Here is a 13,907-nt window from a genome sequence, read left to right on the forward strand (position 1 = left end):
TTGGGCCAGGCACCAATCATTGGTGCACTGGCCCCTTAAATCTTAGAGAGCTGGCGCGCGCGCGCCCTAAGGACAGCCGGGGGCCGGGACAGGTAAGTGACTTGGGATGCGATTCGCAAGCGGGTGCGTCTTGCTATGCGAATCGCATCCCCGCCAGCAATCTCAGTGCAGCGCTCCCGGTTAGCGGGTCTGACCGGGGCGCTGCAGAGAGAGGAACGCCGCGAGCGCTCCGGGGAGGAGCAGGGACCCGGAGCGCTCGGCGTAACAGTACTCCCCCCTTAGGTTTCCCCTTTTTTTTCCCGGCAATTGCTTCACATGGGACGAGGACACTGGGAGTGATTGTAGGGTTTCCTCAAAGGCAGGCAGTACAGCAGGAGTGGGAATGGGGAGGGAGGGCAGAGGGTGAAGCTTGGCACGGGGAAGGGTGTCACCAGGACAGGGGCTATGAGGAGGCACGGCACAGTCCCGATAGGCCTTGGGGAGACCAGGCACAGGAGGAGACACTGAGGCCCGACAGACGGTACTGGGAGCAGAGGTGAGGCATTTCTTAAGGCAAGCAGAACCCCAATTCTTGATCCCCCCGGTGGTCCAGTCAAGGGTGGGAGAATGATGCTGGAGCCATGGCAGACCGAGGAGGACTTCAGAGGTACAGTTGGGAAGGACGAACAATTCGATCTTTTCGTGATGGGATCCAATGCACATTAAGAGGGGTTCTGTGCGGTAACGCACAGTACAGTCCAACTTCACTCCGTTGACCGAAGAAATGTAGAGCGGCTTGACGAGACGGGTCACCGGGATGCAGAACTTATTCAACAAAGAGTCCAGAATAAAATTTCCAGAAGCACCAGAGTCCAAGCAGGCCACGGCTGAGAGGGAGGAGTTGGCAGAAGGAGAAATCCGCACGGGCACAGTGAGACGTGGAGAAGCAGACTTCGTACCAAGGGACGCCACACCCACGTGAGCTGGGTGCGTGCGTGCGTTTCCTAGACGTGGAGGACGAATAGGGCAATCCACCAATAAATGTTCGGTACTAGCGCAGTACAGACATAGATTTTTTTCCCTACGGCGAGTCCTCTCTTCATGGGTCAGACGAGACCGATCCACTTGCATAGCCTCCTCGGCGGGAGGCACAGGCGTAGATTGCAAAGGATACTGTGAGAGAGGTGCCCAGAGATCAAGGTCTTTTTCCTGGCGAAGCTCCTGGTGTCTCTCAGAAAAACGCATGTCAATGCGGGTGGCCAAATGGATAAGTTCATGCAGGTTGGCAGGAATCTCTCGTGCGGCCAGCACATCCGCGCAGAGAGCCTCGTTATTCCAAGATAATTCGGAAGCGAGAGTACGAAATTGGATGGCGTACTCGCCTACTGAAGAATTACCCTGGACCAGGTTCAGCAGGGCAGTCTCGGCAGAAGAAGCTCGGGCTGGTTCCTCAAAGACACTACGGACTTCAGCGAAGAAGGACTGGACTGTAGCTGTGGCAGGATCATTGCGGTCCCAGACTCACCACGAATGCCACCTTAGACCGTTCTGTAGGAAATTGGTCCGACAACATCTCCATATGCAGGGAACATTGAGACAAAAATCCACGGCAGAGTCTAGAGTCCCCATCAAATTTGTCCGGCAGGGACAAGCGGCCAGTCGCTGCGGAGGAGGTGCAGGAGCTGGCGGAGGAGATGGTTGCTGCTGTAGCAGTGGCAGAAGTTGCTGTAACGTGGCTGTGGACTGCGACAGCTTCTGTACTTGTTGGGCAATTTGCTGCGATTGCTGAGCGACCACCGTGGGTAGGTCAGCGAGACTTGGCAGTGGCACCTCAGCGGGATCCATGGCCAGATCTACTATCACGATTCGGCTAGCTAATTAGCCTAATTGGGCCAGGCACCAATCATTGGTTCACTGGCCCTTTAAATCTGAGAGAGCTGGCGCTCGCGCGCCCTAAGGAGCGGAGCCGCGCGCGCCAGGACATGACAGCTGGGGGCCGGGACAGGTAAGTGACTTGGGATGCGATTCGCGAGCGGGCGCGTCCCGCTATGCGAATCGCATCCCCGCCGGCAATGTCAGTGCAGCGCTCCCGGTCAGCAGGTCTGACCGGGGCGCTGCAGAGAGAGGAACGCCGCGAGCGCTCCGGGGAGGAGCAGGGACCCGGAGCGCTCGGCGTAACAGGTTGTATTTCAGCTTTCTGCAGTCGGTTAACCAGTGTTTTACCTAGTGATTTCCTAAACTGTCGCACGTGTGTGTCGCATAGTGTCGCACGTGGGTTGGCTTGTCGCATCTCTTTACCCCTATTCATCTCTTAAGAATTGCATGTGCTATTCTTCATAACATAGCAAATTCACATAATCTAGAAACTCATATTGCGGAGGACCTAAGAGATGAGATACAGGTGAATTTGGAAGCGAACATACCTACTGATAATGTTGGCCAGGTAATTAGGCAACAGCTTACAGAAGATTTTTTTGGGAAAAAAAACAAAATACCGTATTTATCGGCGTATAACACGCACTTTTTAGGCTAAAATTTTTAGCCTAAAGTCTATGTGCGTGTTATACGCCGATAAGCCGCTGCAGTTCAATGATTTAAAGCGGGTGCTTTAAATCAATGAACTGCAGCGGCTTTGCAGGTGCAGAGACAGCCAGCGCTGCCGGCTTCTCTGCCCCTGCCTGCCCTGGGGTCTAGAGCCCTGCTGACGGCCCTTCTCTCCCCCTGGCTATCAGCGCTGCTGCCCGTTCTCTCCCCCTGACTATCGGTGCCGGCGCATAAAGTCGCAATTTGTCTGCGCCATATCGCAATCATCATGCCACAAAAAAAAAAAAAACGACAAATAGAGTCGTTTTCTGTATAGTTAAGGAGGGCCATAGTCTGCATTGCAGAACCCACATCATTATGCATTTGTAATCCAAAATAGAGCCTATCCCATGCATGATATAACGGCAAAATCAGGAAGCATAATTCGTACACAAGAACCTCTATATTATTCTCTAATAATAGCCTATGCTGCACTATACAAGCAAAACATTTTTTTTACCGAAGTGCTTCTTTAAAGGGGTACTCCACTGGCCAGCGTTCGGAAGTAAATGTTCCGAACTCTGTTTTCGCTGCAGGGGTCGGCCACACCCCTTATGTCATCACGGCCGTGCCCCCTCAATGCAAGTCTATGAAAGGGGGCGTGACGGCCCCAGAAAATTTTGGATGATTTTAAGAAGGGAGAATGAGCAATGTCCAGGCGCCGTCCCTGTGAAGCTCCCGACCTCCTCTTCCTCCTGATTTCGTACATCCAGGCATCATAAAGATTTAGTAGCAGGGAAGTCCCAGGCCCCTGGCGCTGCATATGAGGTGCTTGGTGCAGGTAATCAGCTAAACCCAGGATATACATAGTCAACCAGTACTCTCTGCAATTCAATACTAGACTTGTAGATTTGTTTTACAAAATTTGACTTCCTATTGGAGTAAAACAGGGACAACGGCAGCAAATGTAGGGTATCTGCAACGTACATTTACAGGCTGGGCCTGGTCTGGGTCTGTATTTGTTTAGGGGATCTGGTCTGGGGGTCTGTATTTATTTATGGCGTCCAATGTCTGTATTTGTTTAGGGGATCTGGTCTGGGGTCTATATTTGTTTAGGGGGTCTAATGTCTGTATTTGTTTAGGGGATCTGGTCTGGGGTCTGTATTTATTTATGGAGTCCAATGTCTGTATTTGTTTAGGGGATCTGGTCTGGGGTCTGTATTTGTTTATGGAGTCCAATGTCTTTATTTGTTTAGGGGATCCGGTCTGGGGTCTGTATTTATTTAGGGGGTCTAATGTCTGTATTTGTTTAGGGGATCTGGTCTTGGGTCTGTATTTATTTATGGAGTCCAATGTCTGTATTTGTTTAGGGGATCTGGTCTGGGGTCTGTATTTATTTAGGGGGTCTAATGTCTGAATTTGTTTAGGGGATCTGGTCTGGGGTCTGTATTTATTTAGGGGCTCTAATGTCTGTATTTATTTAGGGGATCTGGTCTAGGGTCTGTATTTGTTTAGATGATCTGGTCTGGGGTCTGTATTTATTTATGAAGTCTAATGTCTGTATTTATTTAGAGGATCTGGTCTGAGGTCTGTATTTATTTAGGGGGTCTAATGTCTGTATTTGTTTAGGGGGTCTGGTCTGGGGTCTGTATTTGTTTAGGGGATCTGGTCTAGGGTCTGTATTTGTTTAGAGGATCTGGTCTGGGGTCTGTATTTATTTAGGGGGTCTAATGTCTGTATTTATTTAGAGGATCTGGTCTGAGGTCTGTATTTATTTAGGGGGTCTAATGTCTGTATTTGTTTAGGGGGTCTGGTCTGGGGTCTGTATTTGTTTAGGGGATCTGGTCTAGGGTCTGTATTTGTTTAGAGGATCTGGTCTGGGGTCTGTATTTATTTAGGGGGTCTAATGTCTGTATTTATTTAGAGGATCTGGTCTGAGGTCTGTATTTATTTAGGGGGTCTAATGTCTGTATTTGTTTAGGGGATCTGGTCTGGGGGGTCTGTATTTGTTTAGGGGATCTGGTCTGGGGTCTGTATTTGTTTAGGGGATTTGGTCTGGGGGGTCTGTATTTGTTTAGGGGATCTGGTCTGGGGTCTGTATTTGTTTAGGGGATTTGGTCTGGGGTCTGTATTTGTTTAGGGGATCTGGTCTGGGGTCTGTATTTGTTTAGGGGATCTGGTCTGGGGTCTGTGTTTATTTAGGAGTCTACTGTCAGTATTTGTTTATAGGGTTTGGGGTCTACATTTATTTAGGGCTCTGGTCAGAAATCTGTTTTAGCTTAATGGGGCTGGTGTGGGGTCTGTATAATTTTTGTGTAGGGTCCCTAATAATTTGGTGAATCTGGAAAGGGGGTTCAATTTAATTTCATGGGTCTAGTCTGGGGCATATTATTTCTATTTATTTAGTTGGTGTCTTTATTTTATTGATGTGAACTGTTTTGATTTAGGGGGTCTGCTCTGGTATCTGTATTAGTTTTGTAGGTCTGGTCAGGGGATCTGTATTAGTTTGGTCAATCCGGTCTGGGTCTGTACTTGTTTAGAGGGTCTGGTTTGTGGTCTGTATTTCTTTAGTGGGTCTGATCTGTATTTTTAGTTGACCTGATCTGGGGATTTGTATGATTATTAGAGTTTATATTTGTTTAGGGGATTTAGACTGGGGTCTGTATCCTTTTTCTGCAAATCAGCATAACCATACATCTATTTTAGTAGCCCATTCCCGAAAATGGGTGTACAGGACGAGTTGTAGTTTTGCAACCGCTGGAGACACACTGGTTGGGAAACACTGGGGGAGATTTATCAAAACCTGTCCAGAGGAAAAGTTGACCAGTTGCCCATAGCAACCAATCAGATCGCTTCTTTCATTTCTAACAAGGCCTCTGCAAAATGAAAGAAGCGATCTGATTGGTTGCTATGGGCAACTCAGCAACTTTTCCTCTGGACAGGTTTTGATAAATCTCCCCCCATTATTGTTTTTAGCCCTCTAACGTTCTAAAAAGAAAGTAAAAGTATGTTTAACAAATGGTGCCATAGTAAGGTAGACATATTGGGGGAGATTCATCATATACTGAGGAAAAGTTGACAAGTTGCCCATAGCAACCAATCAGATCGCTTCTTTCATTTTTGAAAAGGCTACTGAAAAAATGAAAGAAGCTATCTGGTTGCTAAGGGCAACTGTTCAACTTTTCCTCAGCTCAGGCCTCGATGAATCTCCACCAATTGTAACTGTGGATTCATAACTAATTTACGTGGCATGAGTATCTTTCTTGTGAGAATTTCTTATTTAGAAAAGCGAAAATTTTTCATGTTTTTATTTTTTATTTTTTAAACAACATTTTGGTGTTTTTTTCACAAAAATAAAAAACACCCAAATTTACCACCAGGATAAAGTACAATGTGTCATGAACAAACAACCGGCTACTGTAAGCACTAGAATAGGAGACTGTGACCTTGGTACCCTGTGGGCCTGAAGGTCATATAAGCTTTATGATGCCCCCTACAGGAGACCCTGTGAAGGACTGTGTTAGCATGGTAAAAACATGACAGATAAGTGAAGGCTTCTTCTATATACGGCTGTACGAGTTGCTTTTGACACAATTTACCGCGCACATTACGACCCATGCTGGTAAATCGTGACCCCCAGAAGAGGATATCTGTCAGGTTATGGGTAGGAGGAGGGAGAAGACATGGCACAGCAGTGTGATGAATGCAGCCGGCTGGGATACAGTGTTATGGGATGGAAGATTTCTATGAAAGTCAAGGATACATGTGAAATATACTGAACACAGGCGGCTCCTTGTTTTAATGTTCTGTCCACCTGCACAACCATTTATTATTCCTCCAGTGCACCTCCTGCTTACAGACATTTAACTATATCCAGTCTTGACAAAGCTTTGTGAGATAAACACACACAGAGCATTGTCTAGACTAGATACTTGTCTCCACTTCTCAGCTGAGAGCAGGACTAGCTATGTACAATGTATCAGTCTGGAGTCCAGGATGTTTAGCTCACAGAGCATTGTCTAGACTGGATACAATTGTCTCCACTTCTCAGCTGAGAGCAGGACTAGCTATGTACAATGTATCAGTCTGGAGTCCAGGATGTTTAGCTCACAGAGCATTGTCTAGACTGGATACAATTGTCTCCACTTCTCAGCTGAGAGCAGGACTAGCTATGTACAATGTATCAGTCTGGAGCCCAGGCTGTTTAGCTCACAGAGCATTGTCTAGACTGAATACAATTGTCTCCACTTCTCAGCTGAGAGCAGGACTAGCTATGTACAATGTATCAGTCTGGAGTCCAGGATGTTTAGCTCACAGAGCATTGTCTAGACTGGATATAATTGTCTCCACTTCTCAGCTGAGAGCAGGACTAGCTATGTACAATGTATCAGTCTGGAGTCCAGGATGTTTAGCTCACAGAGCATTGTCTAGACTGGATATAATTGTCTCCACTTCTCAGCTGAGAGCAGGACTAGCTATGTACAATGTATCAGTCTGGAGTCCAGGCTGTTTAGCTCACAGAGCATTGTCTAGACTGGATACAATTGTCTCCACTTCTCAGCTGAGAGCAGGACTAGCTATGTACAATGTATCAGTCTGGAGTCCAGGCTGTTTAGCTCACAGAGCATTGTCTAGACTGGATACAATTGTCTCCACTTCTCAGCTGAGAGCAGGACTAGCTATATACAATGTATCAGTCTGGAGTCCAGGATGTTTAACTCACAGAGCATTGTCTAGACTGGATACACTTGTCTCCACTTCTCAGCTGAGAGCAGGACTAGCTATGTACAATGTATCAGTCTGGAGTCCAGGCTGTTTAGCTCACAGAGCATTGTCTAAACTGGATACAATTGTCTCCACTTCACAGCTGAGAGCAGGACTAGCTATGTACAATGTATCAGTCTGGAGTCCAGGCTGTTTAGCTCACAGAGCATTGTCTAGACTGGATACAATTGTCTCCACTTCTCAGCTGAGAGCAGGACTAGCTATGTACAATGTATCAGTCTGGAGTCCAGGCTGTTTAGCTCACAGAGCATTGTCTAGACTGGATACAATTGTCTTCACTTCTCAGCTGAGAGCAGGACTAGCTATGTACAATGTATCAGTCTGGAGTCCAGGATGTTTAGCTCACAGAGCATTGTCTAGACTGGATACAAGTGTCTCCACTTTTCAGCTGAGAGCAGGACTAGCTGTGTACAATGTATCAGTCTGGAGTCCAGGCTGTTTAGCTCACAGAGCATTGTCTAGACTGGATACAAGTGTCTCCACTTTTCAGCTGAGAGCAGGACTAGCTGTGTACAATGTATCAGTCTGGAGTCCAGGATGTTTAGCTCACAGAGCATTGTCTAGACTGGACACAATTGTCTCTACTTTTTCAGATGAGAGCAGGACTAGCTATGTACAAAGTATCAGTCTGGAGTCCAGGCTGTTTAGCTCACAGAGCATTGTCTAGACTGGATACAATTGTCTCCACTTCTCAGCTGAGAGCAGGACTAGCTATGTACAATGTATCAGTCTGGAGTCCAGGCTGTTTAGCTCACAGAGCATTGTCTAGACTGGATACAATTGTCTCCACTTCTCAGCTGAGAGCAGGACTAGCTATGTACAATGTATCAGTCTGGAGTCCAGGCTGTTTAGCTCACAGAGCATTGTCTAGACTGGATACACTTGTCTCCACTTCTCAGCTGAGAGCAGGACTAGATATGTACAATGTATCAGTCTGGGATCCAGGATGTTTAGGTCACAGAGCATTGTCTAGACTGGATACAATTGTCTCCACTTCTCAGCTGAGAGCAGGACTAGCTATGTACAATGTATCAGTCTGGAGTCCAGGATGTTTAGCTCACAGAGCATTGTCTAGACTGGATACAATTGTCTCCACTTCTCAGCTGAGAGCAGGACTAGCTATGTACAATGTATCAGTCTGGAGTCCAGGCTGTTTAGCTCACAGAGCATTGTCTAGACTGGATACAATTGTCTTCACTTCTCAGCTGAGAGCAGGACTAGCTATGTACAATGTATCAGTCTGGAGTCCAGGCTGTTTAGCTCACAGAGCATTGTCTAGACTGGATACAAGTGTCTCCACTTTTCAGCTGAGAGCAGGACTAGCTGTGTACAATGTATCAGTCTGGAGTCCAGGATGTTTAGCTCACAGAGCATTGTCTAGACTGGAAACAATTGTCTCCCCTTCTCAGCTGAGAGCAGGACTAGCTATGTACAATGTATCAGTCTGGAGTCCAGGATGTTTAGCTCACAGAGCATTGTCTAGACTGGATACAATTGTCTCCACTTCTCAGATGAGAGCAGGACTAGCTATGTACAATGTATCTGTCTGGAGTCCAGGATGTTTAGCTCACAGAGCATTGTCTAGACTGGATACAATTGTCTCCACTTCTCAGCTGAGAGCAGGACTAGCTATGTACAATGTATCAGTCTGGAGTCCAGGATGTTTAGCTTACAGAGCATTGTCTAGACTGGATACAATTGTCTCCACTTCTCAGCTGAGAGCAGGACTAGCTATGTACAATGTATCAGTCTGGAGTCCAGGATGTTTAGCTCACAGAGCATTGTCTAGACTGGACACAATTGTCTCTACTTTTTCAGATGAGAGCAGGACTATCTATGTACAGGTTCACTTTCTCTCAGTATAAAGTAGAGCAACCTGATAAAATCCTACATTTATCCATCAATAAAGAAGATTGCAAGGTGTGTTTTTCTGTGCAATTATTGTAGAGCTGAATCTATAGTGGTAACAGGGGGGAGGGTCTCCTAATAAAATAGGTCTGTAAAGGGTCACCAGGTCATAGTTTTTTGGCCTTTGGGCTTGATCTTTCCTGTTTTTCATGTACATATCTAGTAAAGCTCCATTGCTTATATGTTTTAGTATCTTTTGCCCCGGGCTGTAGGTTAATGGAGCTTTCTCTAATCATCCAGAATTCCAGACTCTCCGTTATCTGCTCACTTTTATCTATGGTGATACACTACAGGGTATAATACAAGGGAGAGAGCCCTGCGATAAGTTTCATTTCTATGTCAGATATTTTAGTAATTTCAGTAAATATATTTATTTTACTCCAATCTTGACCCCCCATCCATTGTATGACCCACACGGACCTGCAGTTTTTTCTTGCTTTGTATCGTCTTGCTTTCTCAAATTTATCACAGAGAGGACAAATATGACCATCAGTCATCTCCCCCTCCTGCAATAATAGTCCCTGTCAATAACATTAAACTCATGCCGTACTACTTTCCAATGGGGATTCTTATCCAAAATCACATCAAGGAGTGTAGGTATAGGGGGACTGAGGTAGCAGTGACACCATGGGCCGATGCCTGATAATGGCCCTTCTTCCACATAAGAATACACCAATGTTATAAATTCCACATAGTATGTGGGGCACTAATAGTTTGGGGCCATCCTGGGGTGTTGGGACATCACCCCAAAATCGGGTATGTTCCGCGGACCCAGGAACGACATGCATAGTTTTTTCAATTGTTTTTTGAGGTGTAAAACACCTATTTCACATTCGCAGGGGTGGCATTAAGGGGGGGGGGGGGGGCAAACAGGGCAACTGCCCAGGGCCCCCATCCTCCAGGGGCCCCCTGTGGCTGTTACAGTGTAAGTGGCTAGGGGAATGAGTGTGGGAGTACAGCCAGCACCATTGAGAATTGAGCCTCGCTGCTTCTTAAAGGCTCACAGCAGAGGCCATTCACATAGTGAGTGCAGGGAGAGGCCGGGCTCCTTTAACAACCTTTTGTCTGGGGCGCATTGAATTCCATAACACCACCATCACCACCTTAAGATCAGGCACGATGGTGGTGGTGCCCTCTGCCACAAAGAGCAGTGGCTGCTTGTAGTGGTGATGGGTAGCAGACATGCCACACACTGATTCAGAACCTCAATATTACAATGCCATTTTGTAAAATGTGCGGGCTAAAGTGTCTACGCAGTGCATTTTTCGGTAAAAACAACACACTATCTTTATTTTGTAGGTCCATACGGTAACAACAATACCCAATTTCTATAGGTTTTATTTATTTTTTTTACGTTACTTTTTGTACAAAATTTGGTATGCTTAAAATTGTCCTATTCTGATTCCTATAACTCTTTTATTTTTCTGTATATGGGGATGTATGAGGGTCATTTTTTGCACCATGATCTGTAGTTTTTATCGGTACCATTTATGTTTGGATGGGACTTTTCAATTGCTTTTTATATATTTTTTATGGTATTTGAAGTGACCAAAAATGCGCAACTCTAGTTAGTGCACTATTTCAACTATTGGGGGCCCACTTTTAATTTTGCCCAGTGCCACACTAAGCCTAAAACCGGGCCTGCACATCCGCCATGTTTAACCATTGAATAATAATTACTACACAGTCTACATTAGATTTTTTTGAGCCCATAATTATCATAGCTGTAGAATAAAAGGGTCATGTATTATTTGGACATCACATGGTCATTTTACATATGTTTTTGATGTGTGAACTTCTTGAATATTGCATTAGGGAAAATTGCAAATAGCGCCCATATAATGCACCATAACTACTCTCCATAAAACAGTAGTCGGGGACGAAAACACCCCAAAAACAATACCAAATGCTTGAACACTTAAGATTATTTCCAAGTGTATTTCTGAGCTTCACAATACACTGTGTGAACATAGCCTTACACTTTTGAGGACATCCATCTGGTCACCACTTATGACAGACTTCAATCTACAGAATATTTCTAGCTCTTGTCTCTTCCTCAGAGACAAACATGAGACAAACAATGTTCCCTGCGTTCACCGTATCCTGCTAAAGGGAGACAAGTCCACCCAGTCTATCCGAAAAATGTATTTCTCATCTGTGTCCTCAGATGCCTTTCCTCTATCAGAACCTTCATTAGTCACATGCTACATAGGAAATACAACTACAGCTCTGTCCAATAGTCCAGACAATGCTCTGTAGGCTTAATAGAATGCGACTTTGTAGCAAACTATGAGAGTTAGCTATGTACAATGTATCAGTCTGGAGTCCAGGATGTTTAGCTCACAGAGCATTGTCCAGACTGGATACAATTGTCTCCACTTCTCAGCTGAGAGTAGGACTAGCTATGTACAATGTATCAGTCTGGAGTCCAGGATGTTTAGCTCACAGAGCATTGTCCAGACTGGATACAATTGTCTCCACTTCTCAGCTGAGAGCAGGACTAGCTATGTACAATGTATCAGTCTGGAGTCCAGGATGTTTAGCTCACAGAGCATTGTCTAGACTGGATACAATTGTCCCCACTTCTCAGCTGAGAGCAGGACTAGCTATGTACAATGTATCAGTCTGGAGTCCAGGATGTTTAGCTCACAGAGCATTGTCTAGACTGGATACAATTGTCTCCACTTTTCAGCTGAGAGCAGGACTAGCTATGTACAATGTATCAGTCTGGAGTCCAGGCTGTGTTAGCTCACAGAGCATTGTCTAGACTGGATACAATTGTCTCCTCTTCTCAGCTGAGAGCAGCACTAGCTATGTACAATGCATCAGTCTGGAGTCCAGGCTGTTTAGCTCACAGAGCATTGTCTAGACTGGATACAATTGTCTCCACTTTTCAGCTGAGAGCAGAACTAGCTATGTACAATGTATCAGTCTGGAGTCCAGGATGCTTAGCTCATAGAGCATTGTCTAGACTGGATACAATTGTCTCCACTTCTCAGCTGAGAGCAGGACTAGTTATGTACAATGTATCAGTCTGGAGTCCAGGCTGTTTAGCTCACAGAGCATTGTCTAGGCTGAATACAATTGTCTCCACTTCTCAGCTGAGAGCAGGACTAGCTATGTACAATGTATCAGTCTGGAGTCCAGGATGTTTAGCTCACAGAGCATTGTCTAGACTGGATACAATTGTCTCCACTTCTCAGCTGAGAGCAGGACTAGCTATGTACAATGTATCAGTCTGGAGTCCAGGATGCTTAGCTCATAGAGCATTGTCTAGACTGGATACAATTGTGTTCCCTTGGCAGCTCAGAGCAGGACTAGCTATGTACAGGTTTATTGCCTCTGACTGTAAATAAGACTGTCCTCGTATACTGAAAGCCAACTTATTTTTCTCATGCATGGTGAAGATTTGAAAGATAAAGCTTATAAGAAACAGTAGAAAAACTTTTCATAAATACTGGGATTATACTTTATTTTGATAAAAGGCATAATTTTGCTAGAACTGATTTGTTTAACAACCATGGGCCCTGATTTATCAAAATGTCTGAGAGAAAAACAACCAATCACAGCTCAGCTTTCCTATCCTAACGGGTTCTGGTCAAGTGAAAGCTGAGCTGTGATTGGTTGTTTTTCTCCCACACATTTTGATAAATTAGGGCCCATGCATACAACTTAAGTCAGCAGAACGTTTGCATGCCACATATTGTGTAGATATCCATGATGCCAGCAAACAGCTCTGACCTATTGGGGATTGTGGTGGCCCAGTACGGGAGATATTACTCCGTACCCTTGCTGTCCTGTCAGGCAGCCTCCTTCAGTGTCCCCAGGGCCCCTTGTACCTGTTTCCCCCTGTACATATGTTCTGCAGTGTATTGTATTATAACATGTGCTGTATTTTTAAGAGTTATGTCATGTGATTGTTACCCAGGAGGTACCAGTGACCAGGTGATCCCAGGGGTGACCTATGGGCTCCCTGCTAGTCTCCCCCATATAAGCCCTGGGTGGAGCTTCTCTCTCTTCTCTCTTAGCTCTTGCTTCCTGCTGAGGTCCAGTGCAGTCGTGCCTAGTGTGTGTGTCCAGAGTGTTGGAGGCCTCAAAGTCAAGTCCTGCTGCCACCATCAATTCAAGTAAGATAAAGTCACAGCTTTATGAGTCAAGTCAAGTCAGTCCTGTCATCTGTCAAGTCAGCGTGGTCTGCATTCAATTGTCCAGTCCTACTACAAATCCCAGCAAGCCCTTAAGGTCTCTGCGTCACTGGTCACCTCCGTGGGCCCTGGCTGAACTGTATAGACTTTACCACCTGTCTACCCTCAGTAAAGCTACCGTTGTCCGTAACTTGGCTTCAGAGTCTTTATTGCCCCCATGCCTAGCCCAGGATCCAGCGGTATACCTTTGGGTGGTTTTAGGCTAAACCACGCCCTGGCATCACAAATACAAGGGGTGAATGCCATCTGCCCCTAGGGTAACAACATCTGCCCTCATCACACCCCGCTACCATAGGGATGGACTCCACAAGATCTCTGAAGATGTCCAGCAGTAATGTTTTCAGCACTGCCTTTTGGGATAGCACCAGATAAGCTAGCCTTTAAAGGGGTATTCCAGGATTCATTTTTATTTGACTATTCTACAGGGGCTGTAAAGTTAGTGTAGATCATAGTATAGTGTCTGTATCTGTTTTTCATGGTCTCGCAATTCTTATGTGATCTTTGCCC

General features: G+C 45.7%; 1 long non-coding RNA gene across 1 annotated transcript in view; it reads left to right on the forward strand.

Moving 5' to 3' along the window:
* The first annotated feature begins 5,675 nt into the window (after positions 1-5,675).
* LOC130295344 (uncharacterized) overlaps positions 5,676-13,907 on the forward strand; it is a 28,053-nt gene continuing 19,821 nt past the window's right edge. The window contains exon 1 of the long non-coding RNA XR_008848792.1: positions 5,676-5,767. This is a non-coding gene — a long non-coding RNA (uncharacterized LOC130295344). The remainder of the gene's footprint in view (positions 5,768-13,907) is intronic.

The sequence above is a fragment of the Hyla sarda genome, chromosome 1, assembly GCF_029499605.1.
Source record: "Hyla sarda isolate aHylSar1 chromosome 1, aHylSar1.hap1, whole genome shotgun sequence".
Classification (NCBI taxonomy): domain Eukaryota; kingdom Metazoa; phylum Chordata; class Amphibia; order Anura; family Hylidae; genus Hyla; species Hyla sarda.